Consider the following 13,100-nt stretch of genomic DNA (forward strand, 5'->3'; position numbering starts at 1 on the left):
TGAGTTACCTCTTTTCCCATAGAGCACTCTATCTCTACTTACTATGTGATGAAATGTACTCAATTGTTTGCATGAAATATCATGATTTGGTCATATGAGCATGACCAAATAATCAGATTATGACCATACATTTTGATGTTCTTATCGAATATCATATTAATATGTATATTCTCATATGTTTTTATAGATAAGTAATTAATATAGTGTGATACCAGTATAGTTCACTTATCATTCCACATTCCCTTGGACTTTATTTTAAGGATCTCATGTGCATAACAATGAATTTAAATTATATTAAGAATTCTTTAAGAGATTTATATGTGTGATGGGCTTGTTCACCAGAATAAATCCAACATTTTGTTGAAAATATACCGAAGAAAGGAGGCCATGAAACTCATATGCATGTAGGTGAACATAGATATTTTAAAAAATTAGGGTTATATGATATTTATTATACTGAACTTAAAAAATAAATTTACTTTTTACCTTAGTAATTCCATATAATATATGGCAAGCAAGGGCTCAGACTAGAATGAGTGAGAAAACCGAACACCGGATGATTATATCTTAGGGAGGTGAAGATAGTGACTAGAAATCGAAACTAGTGCATGAGAGAAGGTTGAGAAGTGAGAGAATACTTATGCTGAAGTATTAGATTAATGAATGCAAGAAATAACAGAGATATACGGTGAATCACAAAATGGAGAGACACAATTTAATATTAATTAGTATTTTACATGTTTTTAAGTGAAGGGATGATTATTTTAAACACGAAATACTCACCTGAGAATATATCTTCCACTTAAACCAAAAAAGTTGGAAAAAAATGATGCTCGAGTACAAAAAGAGGAGAGCATGTTGGATTAAAAAACATGATGGAAATATAAGTGGCCATCAAGTCAATTACACATTCCATATTTCATTCCATGTTAATTGATACAATGCATTCGTTATAATACACATGTGATGCTTATAATGAAGTCCATGAAAACATGATCAGACGTGGAGATCATAATAGGAAGATAACTAGTCCTTTTACATATATTCTAAATATTTACATTCAAAGGATAACAAATAAGGACATCAGAGTATCTAGATAGATTACCACTATCTAGCCTCACTCATATTGAGGTCGGTCATGTAGCTGTTATTGAGGAGATACTGAGGATAGATAGTGGGCGCTCTTTAGTGGAAAGAGTTGTCTTTGGTGTCTCACGTGTAAGAATCATCTTGACTGACAGTCTGGTAAAATACCATTTAGAAATTAATACAGTTGTACTTCGAATAGGGTATACGAATTTGTAATCATGGAATTTTAAAGAGTCTTAGTTCGGGTGCATCAAGAAGTCCTTGTGGACTTGAAAGTGAGATAAATGTGGCTACTATTCCCAACAAGTATGTATACAAGCATCAAATAAAGCATGAAATTCCGGACTCGAGGATCTCAACCAATGATATGGCATGAGAAGAAAACATGAAAAGAGAAAGGGGAGACATTATTCAAGCCCTAAGTATAAATACTTAAATTTTCTCTTTCCTCATTTTGGAATTTAAGCTCATCATTTTACATTCAAAAGGAAAAAGAATTTTCCAAGATCCAAATCTTGTACCATAATAGGCGCTGATCCTTGATGTCAAAATTCTCTCAAACTAATGCAAAATGCCTTGATCTGGGATGAATGTATAGATCCTTGGTAAGCTTCTTGGTCATTCAAACAACTTTTTATATCTTAAGCATACAAAGAAAAATACCCAAAAGTATTTTTGTAGATCCTCAGTCTTGTTCCTCAATAACACTAAATAATAATTTTTTCATCTTCATTCAATTGATCCATTTACATGAAAAGTATAGTACCAAAATATATTTTCCTCGATTGGTGATAAAATTAAAATTAGAGTTTTAATTAATCATAATTTCCCTTTAATTTAATAAATAAAATATAATAATTTTATCATGGAAATATATCCAGCTGGGAAGGGGTAAAGAAAAAGTAATTCTAATTAATGATTTTAAATTTTTTAAATAATGATTAATTAGATGAGCTGAGATATGTAGAAAAGACAGGATAGAGAGACGGGAAATGTGAGGAAAGAAGGTAATAATTATCAATAAGACTAAGATGATTATCATTGATAGGAGATAGTGATATGAACGAGATTATAAGAGTGAGTGAGACAGAGATATGGTGAAAGAACAATTTTAGTAAGTGGGATCACAGTAAGATGACAAAGACACGATGATATGAAAGGTGTAAGATGTGATAGAAGATATAAAGACATTATGGGATGGTAAGATGTGATGATGGTATGGATCTAAGCTAACGATGGTGATGGAAAGAACCAATGTAAGGTGAAGACACTTACCTTAGACCCTCATGTTCTGCTAGGATCACAAAAATTTGTGAGTGCATATAAGCTTCCCTCCTCTCTTTTAACTCTTCTCAAACACCCAATACACCAACAAGAAGCTTGATAGATCTCAAAACTTGCCCTATTTCAATCAGCCCACAAATGTAGGAATAAAGTTTAAGGATGATTCATACAATAATCAAAACCTCAATTTATAGACAGAGCATACAGATTGAAGAAGGAATACAGAGAAAGTGACCCTCAAAGTTTCAGCTCAATTTGCCTTGTGAATCATCAAATATCAAACTCTAAGTTTTCAGAAATCATGGTTATTTGATGGATTAAGATTTCTCTTTCCTTGTAAATTACCTCCTCATTATTTTTGGGAATTGAAAATCCATAGATATTCATTTTTTAGTTATTGGTGCAATCTCCTCGTCTTCCACAATTAGCAGCTCGAGAGCGCCACTTGTCCTGCATGAAAAAATAAGACAAAGGTACATTTTAATTATAAAAATATCATGTCATGTGGCAACACATTGCCACATCATGTGAAAACCTTATCCTCTTATTGAATGGTGCACTAACATTTCATTCTTGTGCAAAGATCTAAAGAAATTACAATGAATGTGTGATGTGATGACACAAACTACAACCCCACATTAACACATTTTTCCCATTTTCGCCCATCACATAACATCATGTACACGTGTCATTTTTTTTACTTTTCAACTTCAACAAAATCCAGACATTAATTATTTCTTCTGTTCGTCTGTGAACATATTTATTGTAATTTTAATCACTTATTTTTTCAATTGGTCATGTTGCACTATAGACTAGAAATTTGAATTTACACCAGCCAATCATTGGTCAATATGGCATCACAATTTGTGATGCCATATTGACATAATGACGCCTTTTCGCTATGATTAGCTGAACTAATCATCGCCAAAAATTCTGATTGGTCACCATCCAATCCAATTTAATGGCACCACATGGTAAGGCGATAAAAATAAGACCACAAAATATTAATTAATATTGATAAAATTAATATATGTATGTCATAAAAATAAATATTTGTATATGACTTAATAAAGTTTATATCTCCATGAATATTATGTAAAAAATTCATGATAAATATTTTCCAATTCAGAAAACTATTTTCTTAAGAATACGATATCAGAAAATTCCATAAAATACTAATAAATCTTATGACCCAAAAAATATATTTGATCATTTTAGTCTTCATAAAAGCATATATAATCAAAATTTTAAATTAAGAAAATACATAAATTGCATAGTATTAACCCAATAATTCATGTGTTATCAATCCTCAGTCTTGTTCTTCAACAAAACTCAGAAATGTGATATTTTTTCACTCATTTGATCCATTTACATACATTTCTCTCTCTAATCTACACTTCATATCATTTTTTCTCTCCTTATTACCCTTCCCTATGTAGAAATCCCATTGAAGATTTATGCTGTTAGCCAAGTAAGTCCTAAAAATATAATAAATTCATCATTTTAATCTCTGCACGCCACTAAGGCCCGGGGGAGACACCATGAGCTGATAGCCATATGCAATAGAGTGTCCAGCCCATGGAAGTACGTGCTTAGCAAGAACTGACCGCGGTGATGTGATCGTTGGCAATATATGTTTTAGGAGCTATGTTTTTTGTTGTAAGGCCACAATTCCCAGCACCTTTAGCAATATCCGTGCATTCCTCCTTGTGACAAGTATCATATCCTTACACATCACCCACCACATCATATTACTTATTCATAATTATATCTGCACCATCAATTGTTACCATGGGTATATATATAGAGAGAAAGTAAGAGAGAAAGATCATAGTAGAGAGAGAGTGTGTGTAAGAGAGAGAGATATGAGAAGAGCTGGGTGGCTCCAGAGAACAGAGTTGCACGAGTCCCCCACTCTAACCCAATAGGGAACTTATATAATTATTTCTTTTAATAAAAAACCCTCAACATTTCTATATATACTCAATCACAAAAAAACCAAAGGTATGTATCCAGCTAGGTCCAAATACACAAGTAGTCAATGGCCAATAGGCCCACTAAATATTCATTGGCCAGACTAATTCATTCTTTATGAATCACTCATGAATTATTGAATACCATATTAATGGAACTAGTTGATAGGTCATAACATCAAGGTAATTGTAATAATTGTTTTCTTTATGCTAAATTACATCATCTATATTACATTATGGACATATATTAATCATCATCTATGAATTAATAGTTTATCCCCAATACTCAATGAGGAGAAAAGGCCAACATAATCATCTTTAGAGACCATGTCAAAAAGAAATATTTCTGTGGAGTTAACTCCATAATTCAACTTTTGAAAATAATTTCATATTTGAGGATGGATGAGTTAATTAATCAAGGTATAATCTAAGACATCAGTCCTCCAGCTCCTTTGATTCAAATAAAAGGATAAGAACATTAGAGATTTCTATTCAGACTTCTTTTCCCTTATTTTTATCTCAACTCCTTGGTGGCCTCCTAATTTAAACACTTTTTTAGTTATATTACCTCTAGATAGTGTTTTTTTAAGCAAAAAACACTGTGTCGGGTACGGCCAACCCTGTGGTTGTGCATGTAGTCCAATCTAGCCGTGCCCTGGATGCACCACCCAGGGGGATTTTATATATAAAGTGGAGTGTTTATCATTGTTTATAGACGTGGAGCAAGCATAAATATCCCAATTACACTCGGATCCCACTCATACACGCCAATGTGCATGAAAGGAAAAGATACATAAATGGTACCTAGCAGGAGCTCAGAGAAGTTTGCGCGTGCCGACCTCACCCGTCCATACTCCCTTTGAGTGAAAGTGGGGGCGGAGAGTGCGGTGGCCGCAGAGCAGCTACGATGGTGGAAGTGTGCGTAGTCCACCCCACCGTTGTGAAAGTCGTCTGATCAGGTGAGAGATTAGGGAAGCCCACCTCGAGTGTTCCATGTAGTTGCCACTCCCACAGGCCCTCCTTCGGTAGTATGCGATGCGTACGGAGAGTCGGCAAGCCGAGGCGTTCCACGTGATAGCCGAGGCGTTCCAGAGTGAGGGAGGGAGGGCTTGCCAAGAAAGAAAAAGAGAGGAGGGGTGTCGTGTGTATACCGCATGGTTGGCTAGGGCATCTGTTGTCTGATTGCCTTCTCACACCTGGTGACGTATACTAGTTCTGCGAGGGGGCCACCTCATGATGTCCTGCCATACATGATGTAGGCGCCACTGAGAGCATGTAACTACACGAAGCATGTTAACCAACACCTGTGAGTCTGATTCTATGATGACGTGGTGGAGGTTTCATTCCTCGCAAAGGAGTAAACCATCACGTATCGCCATAGCTTTGTCTATTGTATCAGTTTTTATGTCATAGAAAGAGGAGAAGGCAAAGAGAATGCTCCCTGTATGATCACGGAGGATACCACCTCCCCTTGTTGGCTCCGGGCTCCCTTTGGCCGCACCATCTACATTCAATTTGAGGATGTCGAGTGGCGGTGGAAGCCAACATACGACCTATAGCTGAATAGGGACAGGGGGGGCAAGGATCACCGAAATGCCCCAAGAGCAAAGGAAGCCACGCGTGAGAGCTGAGATGCGGTTGCGAGGCGAGATGAGATGGTGGGTGCGCCCCTATCCAGAGCTTGACTCAACGCGTGATATCTGCGGCGCACATGGGAGTTCCTGCATAACGAGAAGAATTTTGCCCTTTCCATATCTCCCATAGTAAGCTATGGTGATGTGTAGGATGGGGCTCCGTTTAGAGCATGTTGGCAAGAGAAACATCTAGCCACACTCGAATAGGGTTAGTGGAATGGGAAGGAGTGGACGCCAAGGGTGTGTGATGTGATGCCAACAGTCTAGGGCTGTCTCACTCTGGAAGAATGGATGTTCCATAGTCTTAGCCTGTGGTGATGCGGAGCAGCACTGACAACGCGAACTGAGGGAGTGACCTATACAGATCACCCGATCATCAGTCGGAAGGCCACAATGTAAGAGTCTCCAGAGGAAAAAGGAGACGTGTGAGGATCGCCGGATGCCAGATGGGGCGACCCTAGTGCTGGTGGGGGAATTTCTTATGGTTCCATCGAGTGTGAGCGTCCAAATCGCACGGTCGGGAGTGGTCCCTATAGGGGTACTCTGTACTTGGGAGAGTGTGTCTAAAGGGAGGCCATGCTGCTCCAATAGGTGTCTCATGTTGTCCATGAGCAGTTGGGCCAGTGTTAGTCTCAATCGATGAGGTACAAAGTGTGGATGGTGAGCTAAGGGTTCGTCACCATGCCAAGTGTCAACCCAGGCGTTGATCGCACCTCGACCAACCTGCCAATGTGTGACCTGGGCTATCTCAAGCGGGTATCCATCTCTTGACGGGCCCACTTGCCATACTTTGTAGAAACAAAACTTCCCAATAGGGAGTGTGTGGTGCGCATATGCCATACAAGTTTCTTTTGAAGCATGTCTCGAACGTCCGAGAGGCGTCCGATCCCTAGACCGCCCTCGGTCGTCAGCCTACAAGCTTTCGCCCAAGAGACCTAATGATGGCGACACTCTCCCTCAAGGTGACCAGACCATAGGAAACGTGCGCATAGTCGATCTACTAAGCGAAGGACTATGAGAGATAATGAGTGGACCGCAAGGTTATGCAGCAGGATACTCATGAAGACGTGTCGAATAAGTTGGATACATCCTCCAGGGGATAGAAAACAAAGTTTCCATCCCTCTAGTTTCTTTCTCAGTTTAACCAGCAGTGCATCAAAGTAATGAAGCATAGCAGGTCCGAGAAAGATAGGGCATCCAATATAGTCGAAAGGAACGCATCCTCGTGAGTAGCGGGTATAGTGCTGGAGTATTTGAGAGTGCTTTATAGTGGTGGAAGGACCAACTATAAAACTACTCTTCGAGGCATTAACGAGCTGGACCGAAACTTGCTCGTATGCTGTGAGGATACTCATAAATTCCTAAATGGGTTTTTTAGATCCATTGAGGAAAAAGATGGCATCATTTGCAAATAGAGAGTGCGAGAGGATCGGACAGCCCCTTTTTGTAAAATATGGTTTGATGAGGCCGTGGTCAATCGCACGTGTGAGCGATCGGCTGAAGACCTCCTCCATCACTATAAAAAGGGTGGGTGAGATAGGATCACCTTGCCGTAGACCTCTCGTGGTTGTGAAAAAGCCAGTGGAATTTCCATCCATCAGGAGAGAGAAATGATTCTCCCTAGTGTAGGCATCGACAAGATTGATGAACTCATCGGTGAACCCAAAGCGATGTAACACTTGGGTAAGGAAATTCCATTCGACTCGATCAAAGGCTTTCTCCATATCCAATTTGATGATGACATTTAAGCCCGAAATATGAGCATTTAATGATTGTGCTAGCTCGTGAACTAGCATGATACTGTCATGGATCTGTCGACCATTGACAAAACCACACTGTTAAGGCGAGATAAGTCTATCAAGAAGTTTCCCTAGTCTATTTGTAATGATCTTGGATGCAACTTTGTAGCATACATTACAAATATTGATGGGGTGAAAGTCTCTAAAGGAAGTTGGAGTGTCCACTTTTGGAATGAGCGCTAGAAAAGTGGATTTCGAACTTTGAGGGAAGACTTTGTGCGTAAACACCTCCTTGATAGTAAGCACTAAGTCAGTGCCTAGGATATCCAAGCATGTAGTGTAGAATTCTATTGAAAATCCATCCGATCGTGGGGCCTTGTTCCTACCTAAGGAAAAGACTACCTCCTTGATCTCTGCTCGAGTAGGTAAGGCTGTGAGAATTGTGCTTTCTTGGTCGGTCACCAAGTGAGGGATAAAGGCGAGAAGGTCCTCACTCACAATAGTTGGTTGTGAGGATAAAAGCGAGTGATAAAACTCTACTCCTGCGGTTGCTAGTTGGGCGGGGTCCTGACTATACGCCTCTAATAGGTCGTATAATTAGGACAGGCTTTGTAACGGGTCGAGGTATGAAATAAACATGTATTTCTATCACCTTCTTGCAACCTTTGGACCCGCAATTTTTGGAGGTAGAAAATCTCCTGACGCCGCATATCATCCTCAAGCTGCTCTCTAAGTTGAAGCTGGCGCTCTCCCATGTCGTCCATCCAACCATCTTGCAGTTGTCGCTCGACAGCAGCTAGTTCCTTTTTGAGTGCTTTGACCAGTGCATCTACATCTCTGAAGACATGTCGATTCCACCATTTCAGGTAGAACTTGAGATTCCTCAGCCTAAAACTGAAGTTCTCCATAGGCGACGTAGAGATCATTCCATGCCAATGGTTGTGTACAAAATGATGAAAGTCGTTATGCTCTAATCACATCGCTTGGAATCCGAATGGAGGATGGCGGACTCGATAACTCGAGTCCGAGAAAAGGAGGATCGGTGAGTGATTTGAGTAATATCTCGGTAGGATCTCAATCGTGATGGTGCAATGCATGAGCGCAGTGATATTAGTAAAACAACGGTAGATAAAATCGTTAAACGCTTCCCTAGATTGTGACGGGGGGGGTATGAGAGGAATGTGAAGATGTAGGTCGAGGGGCTGGGGAGGGGCGTGAAGATGAAGGTCAAGGGGATGGTATACTAGAGTGGATCTGTTCGACCTCCATGCAATCTCCATCATATCTCTCAAGCACATCTAAAAGGGCAAAAGTATTTGAGGTAGGTGGGGTCCTTATCTCTTTACCTTTGCCAGATCGAGTACTAGTAGTAGGGGCCTCCGGGGTTAGGCATAGGGTTGGAGAGCGCTTATTAGCGCCCTTCTTCACCCACTATGAGTCGGGCGGGGAAGGTTTGGCCGGGTCCGACTTAGCCGATTGAGAGTCCTGTGGAGGCGGGGCACTAGGCACACCCTATGATACGGGGGTGGGATGTGTGCTCGGGGGTGGCCTTTGTTATATAATCGTTGGGGGTGGGACGTGTGCTATTATATAATCGTTGTACGACAAAGGGGGAAGGTACTCCTCCGTGGGGGTCGAGGTGGTTTGCGATGCCTTTTGGTGACACGTATGAAGGGTATGACCAAGGAGGATACAATGAGTACAGAACTGTGGGAGGTTCTCATACTCAATGGGCTAGCGTATCGACTCATCGCCGTTGCAAATGAGGATCATGCAATGAATGGGCTCAAGTAGGTCTATCTCGACACAAACCTGCGCATATCCGAGGCGATTGAAGAAATATATATTTTTATCAAGACGTATAAATGTTCCAACTGCACCAACTAAAGATTCGAGAGCAGTGGGCGTGAAGAGATGTGGCCGTAGTCCTGGGAAACCTATCCATATCGACACAAAGTGGGGGTAGTGTTCTCAGGAGGTACTCGTCTGTTCGGCCGTCCAGTGATAGGTGTGCATGGTGGAGCCATTGATCGTCCACGTAGTTCGACTCCAAGCCTTCCTTAAGTCAACTTCCAATTGGAAGTGAATGAAGACACTCCGATGGTCAAGGGCGCCAATAACCACAGATCCAAGGAAATCCCCCGGTGCTAAGTATACCCTCATGATATCGTCAATAAGTGGGCGTTTTGTACCAAATCTCCCTATCAAGGTGTAAGCAAATGGTGCTGCCATCCATGAGACCTCCTCTTTGGAGAATCAATGTAACCCCATTTGGGGGTCGTGTCATTAGAAAGAGGGGGAAGTGTGGGCTTGGGAAGGGGTTGAGTGATAGCCGTGTGTGTAGTGCCCGCCACTTTCGCTGCCCAGGTCACCGATGGAGCTCGTCCATGTAGTGTCTCATCATGCGCTTGTCCTTGCTCCTTCTGTGCTCTCTATGCCACCGAGCTAGTGGATTCTAGTCTGAGTGGTACGACTCTGTCTAGAGCAGGGGGGTAAACACAGTGTGGGTCGCCAAAGCAGCCATGCCTTCATTGGTCAAGCCCTCTCGAGCTGCCCCAGGTTGATCAACGCCTGTCCCCGGGTCACCCAATTTATCTAGGTCAACATGGTCAGAATTGACCGAGTGGATCAAGTCTACTTGGTAAGGGTTGACCGAGTCAACCTGGTGAACTCTATCAAGGTTGATCGATTGGACCTGATTGTCTTAGTCAACTCGGTCAGGGTTGACTGAGTAGACCTGGTCTACTCCGTTAGGATCGACCAAGTTGATCTAGGCTGGATCGACCAGGTCGACCAGTTTTGACCCCGCCAAGTAGACCGGTTTGACCCGGTCAGTTTCGGCTGGTTCGATCGGGTCGGGCCAGTCGGGTTGGCTCAGTCAGGGTTGATTGAGTGGTCCTAGTTGACTCGGTCAATGTTGACTGAGTCTACCTGTTCAACCCGGTCAGGATTGACCAACTCAACCTGATTGACTCGGTCAAGGTTGATCGAGTCAACCTGGTCAACTCAATCAAGGTTGACCGAGTGGACTGGGTAGACTCGATCAGGGTCGACCAGGTCAATCTGGATTGGGTCAGCTGGGTCGATCAGTTCGGATCCCGCCAAGTCGACCGAATCGACCTGGTCCGTTTCGACCGAAACGACGGGGTCGGACCTGGCCACTTCGATCGGGTCAACCCGGCGTGAAATGGCCGAGTCGACTTGATCAACTCGACCTATCATGAGTGAGTCGCCTCGGGTAGACTTGGCTGAGTCAGCTGAGTCAGCGCATGCATTCTCAGCTGACTCAGCATATGGAACATAAGACTGAGTTGGGAGCTGAGTTGGCGGGGGCATCCGCCAATCAGCACTGTTCATTTTGTTTGCCGTTGATGGACACAACGGCTCAAGTTTCGTGGAATAGTCAAATATTGTGGGCGTCGTTGACTTCTTAGATCCGACGATCAGCATTAGATCCATCTCATTTTCATGAGTAATGAGAGTCGTTCGATCTGACGTGGCTATGTCCTAACTCCTAATGCGAAAAGGTGCAGTTATTGAGCCGTCGGCATTTATTGCCAACGGCTCAATTTTTTGAATCGCAGGAGGGTGTACCTTGAGTCCATCATCTGGACGGCCAAGATAACGACATATGTTTCTTTCAATCGTCCAGATAGATGGACAAATAGTCTCCTTCCTGAGATTAGAGGGAAGCTCAGAAAGAAATTAGAGGGATGGAAACTTCGTTTCCTATCCCCAGGAGGATGGATCCAGCTTATCCGACATGTCCTCATGAGTATCCCGCTACACACTCTTGCGGTCCACTCACTCTCTCTTACTGTTCTCCGCTCTGTGGAACGCCTATGTGCGCGCTTCCTATGGTCTGGTCACCTCGAGGGAGAGAGCCGCCACCATTGGGTTTCTTGGGAGAAAGCGAGTCGGCCGACGGATGAAGGGGGTCTAGGGATCAGACGCCTCTCGGACGTTCAGGACATGCTTCAAAATAAACTAGTATGACATATGCGTACCACACACTCCCCATTGGGGAGTCTCATCTTATCCAAATACGGCGAATGGGCCCGTCGCGAGATAGATATTCGGGGCCCTGAGAGATGGAGGACGTGGCAGCGGCACTGGCTTAAGATGGCTCAAGTCACACGTTGGCATATCGGCCGAGGGGACATTAGCACGTGGTACGATACCTGGCATGCTGATTTTCCACTCGCTTCCCACCCATAGTTTGTACCACACCGAGTGAGACTCACTGTGACCCAGTTGCTTAGAGGCAATACGTCACAGCTATGGGAGCAGCACGGTCTTCCCTTGGACACCCTACCCGAGGTCCAGACTACGCCAATTGACTCTAGTTCTGATAGTGCTATCTGGACACTCACATCCAATGAAGCCTACACGTGTCGCTTCTCTTGGGAGCATTTCCGTGTGAAATCCCCCCTACAGCACTGGGGTCGCCGCATCTGGCATCCGGCGATCTATACGCGCGTCTCCTTTTTCTTGTGGAGACTTTTACACCACGGCCTCTCGACTGATGATCGAATGACTCGGATTGGATATTCTCTTAGTTCCCACTGCCATTGTTGTCCCACCCTCCCACACATGGAAACGATGGACCATCTTTTCTTCCACAGCGAGACAGCTGTGGAATGCTAGCGCCTCATCACCAATCGCCTTCGTCCTCTGACCCCGTCTAAGTGTTTTGGCAAGTTTATCAACCCTCTCATCAACCCGCTCATCAACTGACTCCATCCTCTGACTCCGTCCTCATCAACCCGCTCTGCACGGAGCCCCATCTTCCGCATCACCATAGCTTATCTTCTATGGGAGATTTGGAAGGGGCGAAATTCTTCTCGTTTTGCAGGTTTGCCCATGGGTGCCGTGGACATCATGCGACGAGTTCAGTTGTGACTTCGGCACATCCAACCTCTGCTTCCCTCTCGAGACGGCCGCTCAACACTCGCGAGAGATCTCCTTTGCTCAATTGGCATCCCGGCGACCCCCGCCGCCACCCGCATCCAGTATCAAGTTATTTATTGGCTCCCACCGCTAATAGGCATTCTCAAATTGAACGTGGACGGTGCGGCTAAAGGGAACCCGGGGCCAGCAGGGGGAGGAGGTATCCTCAGAGACCATACTGGGAGTATACTCTTTGCTTTCTCTTCTTTTTATGGCATACAAACTAATACAGTAGCCGAGGCTATGACAATTTGTGATGGTCTACTCCTCTATGAGGAACAAAACCTTCACAATATCGTCGTAGATTCAAACTCACAGATATTAGTTGATATGCTTCATCTAGGTACATGCTCCCAGTGGCGACTCAGCTGTGTGTGGGAAGACATCATGCGATGCCGCTCCCGCATAGCCTGCTTTCATCATCAGCTGAG

The sequence above is a fragment of the Wolffia australiana genome, chromosome 5 (assembly GCF_029677425.1).
Source record: "Wolffia australiana isolate 7733 chromosome 5, ASM2967742v1".
Taxonomy (NCBI): Eukaryota; Viridiplantae; Streptophyta; class Magnoliopsida; order Alismatales; family Araceae; genus Wolffia; species Wolffia australiana.